This window comes from Ailuropoda melanoleuca, chromosome 6, assembly GCF_002007445.2.
Source record: "Ailuropoda melanoleuca isolate Jingjing chromosome 6, ASM200744v2, whole genome shotgun sequence".
Classification (NCBI taxonomy): domain Eukaryota; kingdom Metazoa; phylum Chordata; class Mammalia; order Carnivora; family Ursidae; genus Ailuropoda; species Ailuropoda melanoleuca.
This window is the reverse complement of record NC_048223.1, coordinates 110,731,912-110,746,718: the sequence shown is the minus strand read 5'-3', so window position 1 is coordinate 110,746,718 and position 14,807 is coordinate 110,731,912. Positions and strand designations below refer to the sequence as shown.

Genomic DNA, 14,807 nt, shown 5'->3' with positions numbered 1-14,807 from the left:
CCGCCCGCCCCTCCACACACTCTCGCTCCTACCGCCCCGCCCCACCCCTCCGACGCAGGCCCGTCACTCGCTGGGGAAGAAAAACAGGCGGAGCCAAGCATACCGACGTTATCCAATCAGAGTGAGGCACTGGCGCCAACGACGCTGTCCTATCAGAGTGAGACTTTGGCGCCAGCTTCCCTTGCTCCGCCCTTTTCCTTTCCTCAGCTGCTCTACGCCCTCTCCCACCCACTGGGCGCCGCTGGCAAGCAGAGCCACAGAGTAAGCCTCCAGCAGGGTAGAGTGACAACTCGCAATCGGAAGTTACTGTTGAAGCTAAGGCAGCCATAACTGATAATGGCAGGGAGTTTCCTGACCTCCCGTCTCCAGTGTGACGTAGTTTTCCCTTCGCCCAAATCTCACCGTTGCCCTGGGCAACAGTCGAGCCGTCTGGGAAGATAAATCTGTAAGTAGGCCCGAAAAAGGACCAAAGGTGACCAGACATCCCAGGATGGACAACTTAATTCATATTCAGAACTACCTGCCCGGGATGGGGGAGAGGAAGAAGCAGGTTTCCTGGCTCTTATTTTGCTGGGACGTCTGGTCACTTACCTAGGTGGACAAGAGGTTAGGGTTCCGAAAATCCCTGTCCTGCCCGGAAGTTGCATTTGGCACTTCTGAATGGGGTCATGGCGGAAGGGTGGGAATAGCCAGAGCTCCCGGCACCCCAGGGAGTGCCCATTCCAGCTGGAGTCGCAAAGTGAGGTGAGGGCCCGTCTGCCCTGTCCCGTGAGGCAGTCCCCAGCTAGACGGCCCGCAGCAGATGGAGAGCCGAGGAGGTGAGCGGGGCTCACGGCCGCTTCCGCTGGAAAAACGTTTCTTTCCGGGCTGGCCTGCCCGCCCTACCCCCGCCCCTCTGAGGTTCCCTGTAGGGCGAGGCCGCTCCACCGGCCCCTCTCGCCCAGCTGCGGCCAGCCGGGTCGGGAGGGGGCTTCGGCGCGTGCCGCAGGGCAGAGCTCCTCACTCCCGCAAGATAGAGCTCCTGACCGCGCCCCCTAAGTTCCTATTAAGTGCTTTCACCCCCTGATCTTTGGAGGACTGAGAATTCTGGAGCTTGAGGAAATCGTTTTCCATTACCATCTAGAAAGGAAGAAGGTGGTCCTCTGTCGCAGCGGCAACACCTCTAAGTCTTATTTTCCCGCCTCCTGTCTTAACATTCTGAATTTTCTTCCTTTTGTTTCTCCTCCCTTGGGGGTTTATAAGCAATGACTGCAGTTCTGGGTGAAGCTATACCTTTCTAATCCTCCATGCCTACATTTTATTAAACAACTTAATGCTTGTGAATATTCTTAAAAATACCGTAATACTTTTATATGGTTCTTTTCAAGAATTGTCACACATTATCTCATGCAGTTCCTTCTGTAGGCTTGAGTCAAGAACTGTAAATCATCTTGGTAATACTGGGTTGGATGCCTAACGTTGCCGGGAAAAAGAGCGGGAGAACTTTCAGGTAAATTGAAAATTGTATTTACCTAGCCAGTCAACAAGGGTGCAAACCTACCTTCTTCGCTTCATTTCTTTCTACTTCCATACCTCTCATGCTTTAGCCAAAATGAACTGTTCTTGTTTTTTCCAAGATTAATCATTGAATCACTAACCTTTTGTGACTGTTTCCATGTCCTAGTTATTCTTGGAGATGTGTTTCCAGATTCTCTCCAACAGGGAGTAATTTCCTCTGTGCTTACCTAGCACTTTTTGTACTTCTTTTATGACAACCACTATTTTATATAACAGCTGCTTACGTTCTTAGCTTTGCTGCTATGTTTACATCTAAATAGAATGGTTTGTCTCCCTATCATGTTGTCCTGCACATGGTACAATTTTGGTAGATACTTAACGAAAAGATTGAATATATTTGGTGTTTCCCGGGTGCCTAAGACCTTGCCAGCTTCAGTTGATTAAATTCAGTGTAGTTCTTGTTACTTATCCTTTTCTTAGATTTCCCCTCTGAAGTCTTTCCAACATGTTTTCTTCCCTCAATTAAAAAAAATCATACATAAAAAAAGTTGAAATAATCAATAAACATTCATATACCCTTCACCTAGATCCAACAGTTAACATTTTGCCTTGTTTCATCCCTTCTCATGCTTTTTTCATTGTCATTAAACTATTTGGAAATAGGTTAGACACTTGTTAAGCAGGCATCTCTAAAATTTCCAAAATGCATTCCCTAAGAATTCTAAAGTCCTCCTGCAAAACATAGTATCATTATCACAACTAAGGAAATTAATAATTCTGTGGTATTTAAAATCTAGTCTGTATGTATATTCTCTCATTTGACCCAAGAATATCTTTTATACCTTTTCCCCTGCTTCTTCAACAAAATTCAGTATCCATTCAATGTTTATGTATTGTATTTCGGTGTTGTAACTCTTTAGCCTTAATCTATTACAATTCCCTGTCTTTATTTTTTTCCCTGTGACATTGTCATTTTAAAGAGTTCAGGCCAGAGGTGTTTTTGAATATTTCCTTATTTCTTATAAGTCAGAAGTTGATATAGAGGCTTGATTAAATTACATTTAACATATTTTGGAAGAATACTTCACAGTATTCATACTTCACCAGTCATGAATAAGCCTTCTCAAATGTAACTATATCTTCTATTGTCGTTAGCTGTTAGTTAAATCCATCCCACGTCTCTGCACACACACCCTTCTATGGTATCCTACAAAGAAGAGTTTAGCATTTATTCCTCCTGTCTTTGGAGAGTAAGTGCTAGTGTCCTGGACTGACTGACTACCTGTAGTAAAGTGTTGTTGCTACTTTGCCGACACTTGGAGCTGATGTGATATAATCTGCAGCAGTGTACTGATGTCAGCACAGTTTCATGAGTTTCAACTCCTGGCACCCTGAGGACTGTTGATGGAAGCTGTGTGGGCCCTGCAATTCAAATACAGATGAATCTTGATGTTATCAAAGCAGATACCAAGGCAACTGCTGGCCATCTGGTATTTTGTGTGAGTAGGATGTGTCATTTTCTATTAACTTAATAGTAGTGTCTGCCAGTGAAGTATACCAGAACCGGTGGCATCATCCAAATTCATCCAAGAAGAACAGTTCCTGTTCTTAGGCCTAGGCACAGTTCAGAAGCTAGACACCGCACATTTTATTCACATGAGTCTAAATTAATTAGCCAAATTGAACATGTTGCAACATTTTTTTACCAGCAGATGCCAGATAGCAAAACAGAATAGAACTACTATAGTTTCCAACCACATGACATATGATGTTATTTGGCATCTCCAGATGAATATTATCAGCCCAAATTAAGCTCTGCTAGCATGTGGGCAGCCACTTGAGTGAGAATGAACATTACTACTTTATGTCTGCTGAAAAACACTTTTTTTTGGGCCCCCTCTTTCACGTTTTCTTCATGTTAGTTTACATTCAGAAATCTAATATGCATTTGAAAATTCATATCAATCATAAGTCTTGAATAAAACAAAATGTTTCATATTTTTCCTACCATTCCTGTCACCCCCATCCACAACCTGTAATAGGCAGACTGGATTTACTTAAAAGGATCTAAATTAGTAAATAGTTACCAAAAAATATCCTTTACTGTCCTTTACATAGACTGCTTCTGGTGCCTCCCTCAGTTCTCAAAGATTGTATTTTTGTTTATTAATACCTATTAATGATTAATACCCATTAATGATAAAATAGGGCATTTGGCATATAATGTGTTGTTCTATATTCTACTGAAGTGAAACGAAGTTCCTATAGCAATGCGGATGGTAAGGGAAAGGGAACAATAGGCAGTAGAGACGACTAGAGACTAGAGAACTCCCCACGTTCATCTTTTTTTTTTTAAAGATTTTATTTATTTATTTATTTGACAGAGATAGAGACAGCCAGTGAGAGACGGAACACAAGCAGGGGGAATGGGAGAGGAAGAAGCGGGCTCATAGCAGAGGAGCCTTATGTGTCCCATAACGCCGGGATCATGCCCTGAGCTGAAGGCAGATGCTTAACCGCTGTGCCACCCAGGCGCCCCTCCCCACGTTCATCTTAATGGGACATTACTTCCCAGCTCTAGCCAGATTTTGCCGTGGGGAATAGGGGCCCAGTGTTGCGAGATTTTTGAAGAGGAGCTGAAATTTGGACTTTATGTGAAATCTCCCAATTTTAAAACATTGGTTCAAATATTTTTTAAACATTAAGCAAACCAGCAAAACATTTATCTGCATAGGACCAAGGGCCACCAGTTTATGACCTGTGTTTCTTATGTGAAAACAAGATTGATACTTAGGCTAGAATCTGAAAATACCTTAGAAATGTTTTTTGCCATATTTCAGGTGCATTTATTTTTCTAGGTTAGGCAACAAGCCATGTGTCACCTCCATCAAAAATTCAAGATAGATTCTTATGTACACTAAGCTTCCATTCCCTCAATTACAATTTTAAAGGTTTTAACTCTTTACCACCAGCTTAAAAACTTGTCCACATTTTCTCAGCCTTGAATTATATTATGAAATAGATTTGCTTTATCATATTTTCTTAAAAATATATTTAAGAGGGGCGCCTGGGTGGCACAGTTAGTTAAGCATCTGACCCTTGGTTCAGCTGGAGTTGTGAGATTGAGCCCCCACATCAGTCTCCACGCTCATGGAGGAGTCTGCTTAAGATTCTCTGGGGTGCCTGGGTGGCCCAGTCAGTTAAGCGTCTGCCTTTGGCTCAGATCATGATCCCAGAGTCCTGGGATCAAACCCAATGTCGGGCTCTCTGCTCAGTGGGAGCCTGCTTTTCCCTCTCCCTGCCGCTCCCCCTGCTTGTACTCTGTCAAATAAATAAATATAATCTTAAAAAAAAATTCTCTTCTGCTTCTGCCTCTCCCCCTCCACACATGCATGTGTGCTCTCTCTCTCTCAATAAATCTTTTAAAAACATTTTTTAAGAGCACAGTTTAGCAGCACATGCTCTTTAAAAGTAAACAAATATAACAGGTTTTTAAAGGAAAACATCTTTAAATAGTTCATGCTGTCTTACAGGTACTATAATGTTGATATAGAGTCAAAGAATTTTTAGAGTCAGAAGGTACTTAATGGGAAATCTAGAACAGTCCATTATTATATCCTTATTTTATAGTGATAGGAAAATTAAACCTGGAATAATAAATGTCACACTATATTTCTAAGCACTTTTATATCTACTTTTTACTTGAAACTTGCAACCCAGGACAGATACTAAACATGCTTTTTATGAGAAAATCAAACCTATAATTGGTTAAGAAATGTATTCAGGGTCATGCTAGTTAGCTTTGAAGTATAAATGTGAAATAGATTAATCCAAAAAGAAAAAGAAAAAAACCCTCCAGTACAAGCTTCTGTTTTAAATCATACATTAGATTTTACATAAATATCACAACTTGTTTAAAATACTTGGAATCCTAGAATACTCTGAAACATTCAATTTCAAACTTTAAAAATGGAGTTTTGTACAATTAGGATAAGCTGAAATTGGGGCACCTGGGTGGCTCAGTCGGTTAAATGGCTGCTTTCAGCTCAGGTCATGATCTCAGGGTCCTGGGATTCAGTCCCACATCAGGCTTCCTGCTCCTCAGGGAGTCTGCTTCTCCCTCTGCCCTCCACTCTGTTTGTGCATGCGTGTGTGCTCTCTCTCACTCTCTCTCCCCTCCCTCTCTTTTAAATAAATAAATAATTTTTTTTTTTAAGTTTAAGATAAATTAATGGAGGGGAAAAAAGAATTATGATGAGCTAATGGCAAGGAGTGGTAGGCATGTATGGAAGATAACCACATTGACCCACAAAATGGCTCCTTGGGGCTCCTAACAAAGATCAAATATTGGACTAAGGAGACTTTATTATGACCTAGGAGGACAGTTTTAAAAACATCCAAATCCTGTCCTAAACATTTTTAGAAACAAAGACTTGGCATTGACATTACAGTTTGTTTCATTTTGATATATATATATATATATTTTTTTTTTAAGCTTGTATTCTTTTAAGTATTCTCTACACTCAGTGTGGGGCTCAAACTCACAACCCTGAGACCAAGAGTCACATGCTGTACTGACTGAGCCAGCCAGGTGTCCCTCATTTTGATATTTCTAATCCATATGTATATGCTTTGTATTACCATGAATGAAATTTCAATATTAGTAATCTATCCCCCTTCTCTGTCTGCCCCCTATAAGACTATAGCCTACATTTCCCAGATGGCTAGATGAAAATAGTGTACCATCTAAAGCTAACAGTCTGTTTTGGCTATTTAACCCATGATCTTGGTCTTATCAATATGTTCTCATATAAGCTAATCTGCAGGAGGAAAAAAATGCAAAGCTTGTAAGATTTTAAAGTGTTGCATATTTCTTTTTTTTTTTTTAAAGATTTTATTTATTTATCCGACAGAGATAGAGACAGCCAGCGAGAGAGGGAACACAAGCAGGGGGAGTGGGAGAGGAAGAAGCAGGCTCATAGCGGAGGAGCCTGATGTGGCTCAATCCCATAACGCCGGGATCACGCCCTGAGCCGAAGGCAGACACTTAACCGCTGTGCCACCCAGGTGCCCCATAAAGTGTTGCATATTTCTAATTAAGCTTGAGATTTGAAAATTCCAGTGGCATCTTTTAAAAATAATACTAATGCTATAACAAAATCCACAGACAAAAAGCAGTATTTTTCCTACTAAGAGATTTCTTTCAGGATGGTATCAAATATGACAACTGGAATGCTGAATCCTCAAATTAAGGAGAAAGAAATCGAGAGAGAGAAAAACGTGTTGGTTAAAACTATAGTAAAGAGGGAAAAAAATGCAGTGCTTTAGTCAATACGCTGCACTTACATGTTTATCCTCAGATTTACTCTTTAATATTTTATGTCCCTCCTCCTTTGCAGAGGTCATTAGTGGCTTAAAACTGCCCATTTCAGTAGAAACTGAAGATGCCACGTTACTTTAACCTTCATTGGCTTCTATAAACCATAATCTATACTCTTATCTAACATATTCTTAAATGTTCATGTTCCTGCAGTGGGGCTCCATACTAAATCCATCTAGGGTCTTTAGGCCATTCCTACAGGTGCAGCGCAGAGAAAACTGAAGAGACCAAGGCTTTGGAGTCAGGCAGACATGAATTCAAATCCTGTTTCTTCACTTATAAATTATCTGATGTTTGACAAAATAACTTTTCCAAGACCTGATCTTAGTTAAATTTAGTATCTGTATATATATGTTAGGAGATGCAGTGGGAGGTGGGTAAATGGCTAATTCAATTCTAAAATCACCTCTTAGGGTAAAAGTCGTTCATTTTCAGAATTACTGTAGAAAATCCCTTAAAATGTCTGTATAGTTAAAATAGATGATTTTGTACTAAAACACTGTGCTGTTATTGTTATTCTTAAGTAAACTAAAATTTAAAAGCCAGTATGCTAGACTAAAGGAAAGAAGCTAAAGTAGATTTCTGGGCATTGAAACTGTTCTTCCTTTAAGATGACCTGTAAGGCAATATGGATGCAAAGGGGATGGGTGGAGAATTCTAAAGTATTCCTGCTTACCTATAAGTTTTTCTCCACTTTTTTAATAATAAGCCTCTGTAACTCTAATACATGTCAATAGACTTATTTTTTCTAAGAATCTAATTTTATGACAATATTGTAATGGTTTAACTTTCAGAATCACTCACACCCATTGAGCTCTTACCAGATGGTAGGGAGTGATAATGAATTATGTCATTTAATATACTGTTTAAAGTCAGTGCCATTGGGGGGGGCATCTGGGTGGCTCAGTCGTCAAGCGTCTGCCTTCGGCTCATGGCGTGTTCCCAGTGTTCTGGGATCAAGCCCCACATCAGGCTTCTCCGCTAGGAGCCTGCTTCTTCCTCTCCCACTCCCCCTGCTTGTGTTCCCTCTCTCACTGGCTGTCTCTCTCTGTCAAATAAATAAATAAAATCTTTAAAAAAAATTTAAAAAATAATAATAAAAAAGTCAGTGCCATTATAAGCCTTATTTTACAGATGAAACTAAGGCTTAGAAAATTGTTTAAGTAACTAACCTGAATCCAGATCCTTCTCTTACCTACTATGTGTGTACTCATCTCTTTTTACCACCTATCCTACCACTGTCTGCCATCTTTCCATATCCTTCTTAGGTGATTATATCCGATTCTATAGCTTATACTGCTGTACCATTGACTCTGGGCATCCAGTCCTTTTTGCCTTCCTATTGGACTTCCATACCCGGTGTACCTGATTCATGGTCTTTACCCTTCCCTCCTTAACCTGTATCTCCTCTGTGTTCTCAACTTCAATTAGTAGCTGCATTATCCACTCAAAAATGTTAGCTTGATCATTTCTTTATCACCCAGAGGTTGTGGGGGATGAGGGGAATAGTGGAGGATATTTGAATCTCAACATCTTATATCCTTGAATACCTCTTGTATCTTCTCCTCTTGATGCTTGTTATCACTACTTTGGTTCATACCCTCATCATCTTACCTAAATAATTATAACTTCCTTATTGATCTCCTTGTCTCTAGTATCTCCTCTGTTTTTCCTTTTTGTCTAGAATGTGTTTCCAAAAAACTAATCACATGTCACATACCCACTCAAAGCCATCCAATTAGCTCCCTTCTGTCTACAGGATATAAAACCCAAACTCTGAGGCATGGCATTAAGGCCGAGTATGAACTGGCCTCAAACTTGTCAGTCCCACCACAGTACATATACTGTATATACCCTGTACTCTCTAGCCATTTGCCTTGATTTTTTTCTTTTAATGACTTTGAGCATATTGTTCACTTTGTCTAGAACACTGTCCCCTTGCTACACAGCTGCTTCTCTGCATAGTAAACCTCCATTCATCTTTGTGGGACTAATTCTAGCATCACATTTAGTAAGTTCTTCAAAGACCAGCCACAGTCACCTATCCTAAACTTACCCTAAACCAACCAAGTTATTTATGGTTTTGGTTTATTAAGGCACAGTACACATGCTTTTATTAAAGTAGGTTGTATTCAATTGTAATTATTTATTTACATGTGTCTCTCCCTCTCCTACACACCTCCCCCAGGTTCCTCAAAGAGAACTGGTCCTTATCCACTGTATCTCCCTCATTTAGCTGTGGCTGGTGCATTATAGACATTTGGTATGTTTGTTGAAAGAAAAAATATGTTTGGAAAGGAACATATGATCCCAAATTCCTCTTATATTAGTGTTTATTTTCCATTCTGAAAGAATAATTCCCTTGTCCTGAAAAGAGCATCCTTTCTACTCCAGTCTTTACTGTCCAGTATTTACTTTTAAAGCTCTGTCCCTATTCACAGATATATAACCATTAACTTTATTTTTCATCTTCAGTAATTATTTTATCCATGTGTATGTAACTTGTTTTGATTAGTTTTTTACTAACAATTGTAATGACTCAATCCAGAATATTTTAGTTTTTCATTTAAATTCATAAACATTTTTGGGGTACCTGGGTGGCTCACTCAGTTGAGTGTCTGACTCCTGATCTCAGCTCAGGTCTTGATCTCAGAGTCATGAGTTCAGGCCCCCATGTTGGGCTCCCCACTGGGTATGGAGCCTACTATAAAAAATAATAATAATAAATAAATTTATAAACATTTTTGTAGAGAAATATAGTAGGAAAATTAACCATTAAAATATGTTTAAGCATGAAAATATATTACATTACAATAAAATTAAGTGGAATGGTAATAGAGGTCTAGGGAGAAAAAAGATATATAATTTCTGACTTAAAGAATTCTTCATTCTTTTTATTAATGGATGATAAAGCTGTCAAATTTTTATATTTATATTATATTGGATAGGTTTTTAGAAGACTGATGTAACAGTATTTTTAAATATGCTGGAAATTATGTAACTACTTGAACTTGATAACAATTTATATGTCAATTTAGAAATGTTTAAAGGGGTACTTAGTTTTTCTATCTAGTTATTAAAAATCTCTGTGGGTGTTATGTAAGCATAAAATCTGAGGACCGCTGACATATATTCTCAGGGTTCAGAAGTACACTTTAGTGTTCTTGTCCAGTACCACACATAATTTAGATCAGGTATCAAACTAAATCACCCCAGAAATTTTTAACTTGTCCAAGTTGTAAGATTAATTTATGTTATCAGTATGGATATGATTGATTTAAAGTAGTAATCCTTCCTAGACTTAAGTGTCTTTCAGCTCCCACTCCTACAGCTTAGTAAATATTTCATGACAAAGATTTGGTATCCCTCCAAGTTCTTCTGCATTAATTTTAGGCATCCAGCTCAATGGCTATGACAGTTTGGCTTACTTCGTCATGACTTTGAAATGTACTATCTATCAAAACCATTATCTCTGGGACAGATTACACACTAAAGAAACTATGGGGGAAAAGGAAGCAGATTATTTTCCAATTACTCAGACCAAGAGCCTCAAAAAATGACTGACATTGTATTCTCTAAGCATTAAAAGTTTGGGTTCTATTAGTGTAAGAATTTTACTTCTGCAATTGAGTATGTTTTCTCTTAAAATATACCTTGATAATTGTATCGTTTTAAAATCTGACATAGTAATCCACCGTATGGCTATTCCATAATTTATTTGAACCTTTGATATATTGCTGAACATTTTACTACTTAAAGCAATGCTTTAATGAGCATTCTTATTCTTAGATCTTTGTACAATGGTGCATTGTTTTCTTTGGGGCTCACTACTAGAAGTAGAACATTTGAGTCAAAGAAAATGTGCATATTTTGCATTAGTAGATAATACAAAATATTAATAGATACTACAAAATATCCCTCTAAAAGATCTGTACCAAAAACCCCCCATGCACCAACAGAAAATTTCCATTTCCCTATACCTTCTCTAACTCTGGATACTATCAGGCTTTAGACGTTTCTGCAAATTCAAAAAATATAATATGCACACCAAAATGAGGTTACAGTGATTTTCACCTTCTTAATGAGTCCATGATCATTTTCCTACTTAAACTGCAGTACCCCCCTCAGCACTCCTAAATCCCTTTAAACTATTTTATATTCTATAGCACTTACTTACCTTACAAAATTCTATGATTTATTTCTCTCCCCTTACTCTAGAGTGTAAGCTCCAAAAGGTTTTGGGTTTTATCCGTTTTGTTCACTAATGAACAGTGCTTTGCACATGGTAGACACATTTTTTTTTTTAAGATTTTAAGTTCTCTACACCCAACATGGGACTCAAACTCATAACCCTGAGATCAAGAGTTTTATGCAGTTCTGACTGAGCCAGCCAGGCTTCCAGACACTCACATATTTATTGAACTGAACGACATGGCACTTGTATGATACACACAAATTTCAGTCATGGTTGGTATGTTTCTTCTTTGACCCATATGTCCCTAGTGTTACACATGTTACCTTATGATAATAAGAAAGTACCCTTAGTAGCAATCACAACTCCTTAGGACACATTACACCAGACAAAACACCCATGTTTGGCTATTAGCAGGCCACCAGGTAAAGGAAAGAAATGCTCCTTCCTTCTGTGGACTCCCTGGGCAGTTGATTTATCAAGACAACGTAGCCTTGCCAATGAGGGCCATCCCACCACAACCCTGCTTATTTTAGCCCTTCCCTTCCTGTTTCTCTCCTGCCAATGCCTTGGGGGGCGGGGGGGGGGGGGCCGAGGAACAATAACCAACCCTAGTAAAGCAGACGCTCCACGCAGGCAAGTGACTGCGGGCCCTGATCTTCCTCCACACCAGACCCAACCCACTCTCTACCAGGCCTTTGGCCCCACACCCTTTACAGTAACAATGGCAGCTTAGTGAAACAGAGAACTAAGGTTTGGTAGAGCACCAAGTTTCATTGTTTTCTTCGGGCCAGATTTTGGATGTGAAAGAGATTCCAGAGAGAGCAAAGGATAGCGATTGAGTTCTAAGTAGCTGCAGTTGCTACTCTATAAAACATTTTAAGTATTATCCACTGTTTTGCTAAGAAATTTGGTGCTACAAAAACTCTCAGCTACTACGTTACTTCCTTCACATTTATCAATAGCTGTATTATCTATTCCCCCTTTTGGCAGCATATCATGTCTGATTTTCACCAAATAAGGGCCAATTGAATATTTTCATTGTGACATTTTAATGGAGAGGCTGCTTTTTTACTATAGCTATATTCAGACTAATGAGGGATTTGCAATGCTGTTAGCCTTCAACATAATCTGGGTGGGGGGGAAGGGAAATGATCACTAGGTATCACTGGCAGGCCTAAGTAACAAGAAAAGAATGTGGCAGAAGTAGTTGTGTGTTCTAAGGAAACTGCATATTGCACTTATCTCAGATTCCAGTTAGTGATGAGTTGCTTTATTCCTGGACCATTCCCTATTTCATCTTCACTCCCAAAAAGAGCAGTGTAGGGGTAAATTTTGATGACAAAGTTCTGGAAAACAGAGGTTCCTCAGGAACTTTAGATGTTCCAGAATAAGAATTTGAACAAGAAAGAAGAGGCTTGGTGGATAGAGTAGGAAGATTTTATTATGAATGTCAAAAGTGTAAGTGGAGTGGGAATAACTGAGACCAGAAGCAGCTTCACTTGATTATAACTAATTTGCAGTGGGCGGTAAAGACAGGCACCACGCCAGCATCACTTTATAATAATAAATCTTTCTTTTGTGGTGATGTTGTGAAAGGCACATGGTAAGGTTGCATCACTATGGTGAAATATCACAAAAGGGGTGGGACTGCCTGGAGAAGCATCTGTGTTTGGAAAAGGATTATGCTACAAATTACAGTCCAGAACACCCTGAATATATAGCATAGCAGTAATCTGGAATGTAACACTAGAAACAAATGTCATCAGCCAGTTAGTATATATGCTGGTACCTTAACAAAATATTCAAGGTGAAGGTATTTGCTGGCACTTTAGCATATAGTATCCCTGTATTAGAGGAAAGTAGTAAACTGAAAGCAAACCTCTCCCTTCTGTTCTTCAAGAGCCAGTTTCACCCGTTTGTTGCTTCTTTACAAACATCAGCTGTGTAGCCAGTAACTAATCCTTAGGATGCTTTTCGTCATTATAGCAAAGGTATTAAAGTAGAAACCAGCTGTTAGCTATTGAGAAGTGGGAATGTTGGGAAATACTTACCTACTACCTCCTCTTTTTCCTAACTACCTGCCTTACCCCACACTTCCCAAATGGTAATTTTTTACTTCATCCACCATTTAGGGAGATGCTATCAGTGAACCAAATAGCCGCACATAAATGCTTTTGGTTTTCCTCGGCTGATATCTATTAGGTAATTATGTATAAAAAAATGAAGTCCTACCTAATTTTTCACAAGGGGGAAAAATTTAGAACACGTAGCCTTCCAAATTAACACTGATTAAAGAATGCCGACAAGATCTAGATGCTTACATGAACTCTCTCAACTTTGTTTCAATGAAAAGACCGATAGGAAATTAACGGGAAAATTATGCAAGGATAGGATAGTTCGTTTTCTATAGGAATTGTGATTTTACTCCTTAAACTACAATGGAAATACCTCAAGCAATATGCTTTGAAAATTCATTCTTGAATATTAATAATTGATTTCTCATTGAAGGAAGAAACTTAGCTGTATCCACCAATTCAGATATGGCAGAAGTGAAGTCAATGTTCCGGGAAGTTCTTCCAAAACAAGGTATCTCAGTCACAAATACTTGTGTCACAGAATATTAAAGGGACCAAAATAAAAAGTAGTAGGCATGGCACATAGCAGGCTCAATAGCTAAACATCTGTAACTATTTTGTATCCTGTATGCCACATTTACTGTTCACTTTCACTATGTTTCTTTTAGGAGTAGGTTATACAGAATTCATCCATTGCTTTTTTCCCCCAGTAAAAAGATGACAAATGAAGCACTATTTCTTAAACCTAGAAATTCCTGTTATAATCCAATTTGCAGATTAAAGTATGAAATTTTCGGTGAAAAAAATAGTATTGTGATTCACTAATGTTAAATAAGGTCTGAAAGCGGGGAAAAAGAAACCTAAGTCAAGCAATTGTTAAAGGCTGATGGTTTAAGTTAAACATTTCATATTAATGAATATTCCTATTAATACCATACTTTTACTATGTAAGTATTTGTTTGCACTATATTTCTCCCAAATCTTTTTTGCAAATTAAACGTCTGATACAAAATGTCATGTGTCTCAGAAGTAGCTTAGAATCTTAAGTATGAAATTCAAAATGTCATCCTTATGAACTCACTGGAATTAAATGTTGATATATTTGAAATAACTGAAAACAAGAGTTTTCATTGACAGTGGATTAAGTCTTTAGACCTTCATTCTAGCTGCAAATACAAACCACCATACAAATGGGTCATCTCACTAAATTATTTCTTTTTAAACTTAGGGCAGTTGTCAGTGGAAGATATAACCACAATGGTGCTGTGTAAACCCAAACTTTTGCCCTTAAAATCTCTGAGTCTGGAAAAACTGGAGAAAATGCAGCAAGCAGCCCAGGATACGATTCGCCAACAAGAAATGGCAGAAAAGGAAAAACAGCAAATAACTCACTGAATGATAACTCAGCACTTCTACAGAATACCCTGCCTTACTATTAACAATAGCTAGACAATAATTTGCATCTGTATGCTGAAGATGGTGTATGTTAATAAAACTGATAGTGCTTATAAATAATATAAAAATACCCAACTAATGAAACTTGTGAATTTAGACACTGGTTTGTATTGAACACGAGCAATTAAAAAATTTTGAACACAAATTTTATAGTTGTTGTTTTTTACCCAAATTTATAGAACTGTAAATTACTGTTTCACCATTC

At 38.5% G+C, this 14,807-nt stretch overlaps 1 protein-coding gene and 1 non-coding gene across 2 annotated transcripts in view; one reads left to right on the top strand and one right to left on the bottom strand.

Annotated features, from left to right (window-relative positions):
• Nucleotides 1-825, bottom strand: part of SHOC2 (SHOC2 leucine rich repeat scaffold protein) — a 93,895-nt gene extending 93,070 nt beyond the window's left edge. The window contains exon 1 of the mRNA XM_002913558.4: nt 592-825. The gene's annotated coding sequence lies outside the window, so the exon portion shown is untranslated. The remainder of the gene's footprint in view (nt 1-591) is intronic.
• LOC100469225 lies at nt 289-14,752 on the top strand. Its single transcript, XR_004626263.1, has 4 exons — nt 289-445; nt 1,393-1,489; nt 13,581-13,658; nt 14,376-14,752. It is a non-coding gene; the product is annotated as an uncharacterized LOC100469225 (transcript).
• Nucleotides 14,753-14,807: the final 55 nt, after the last annotated feature.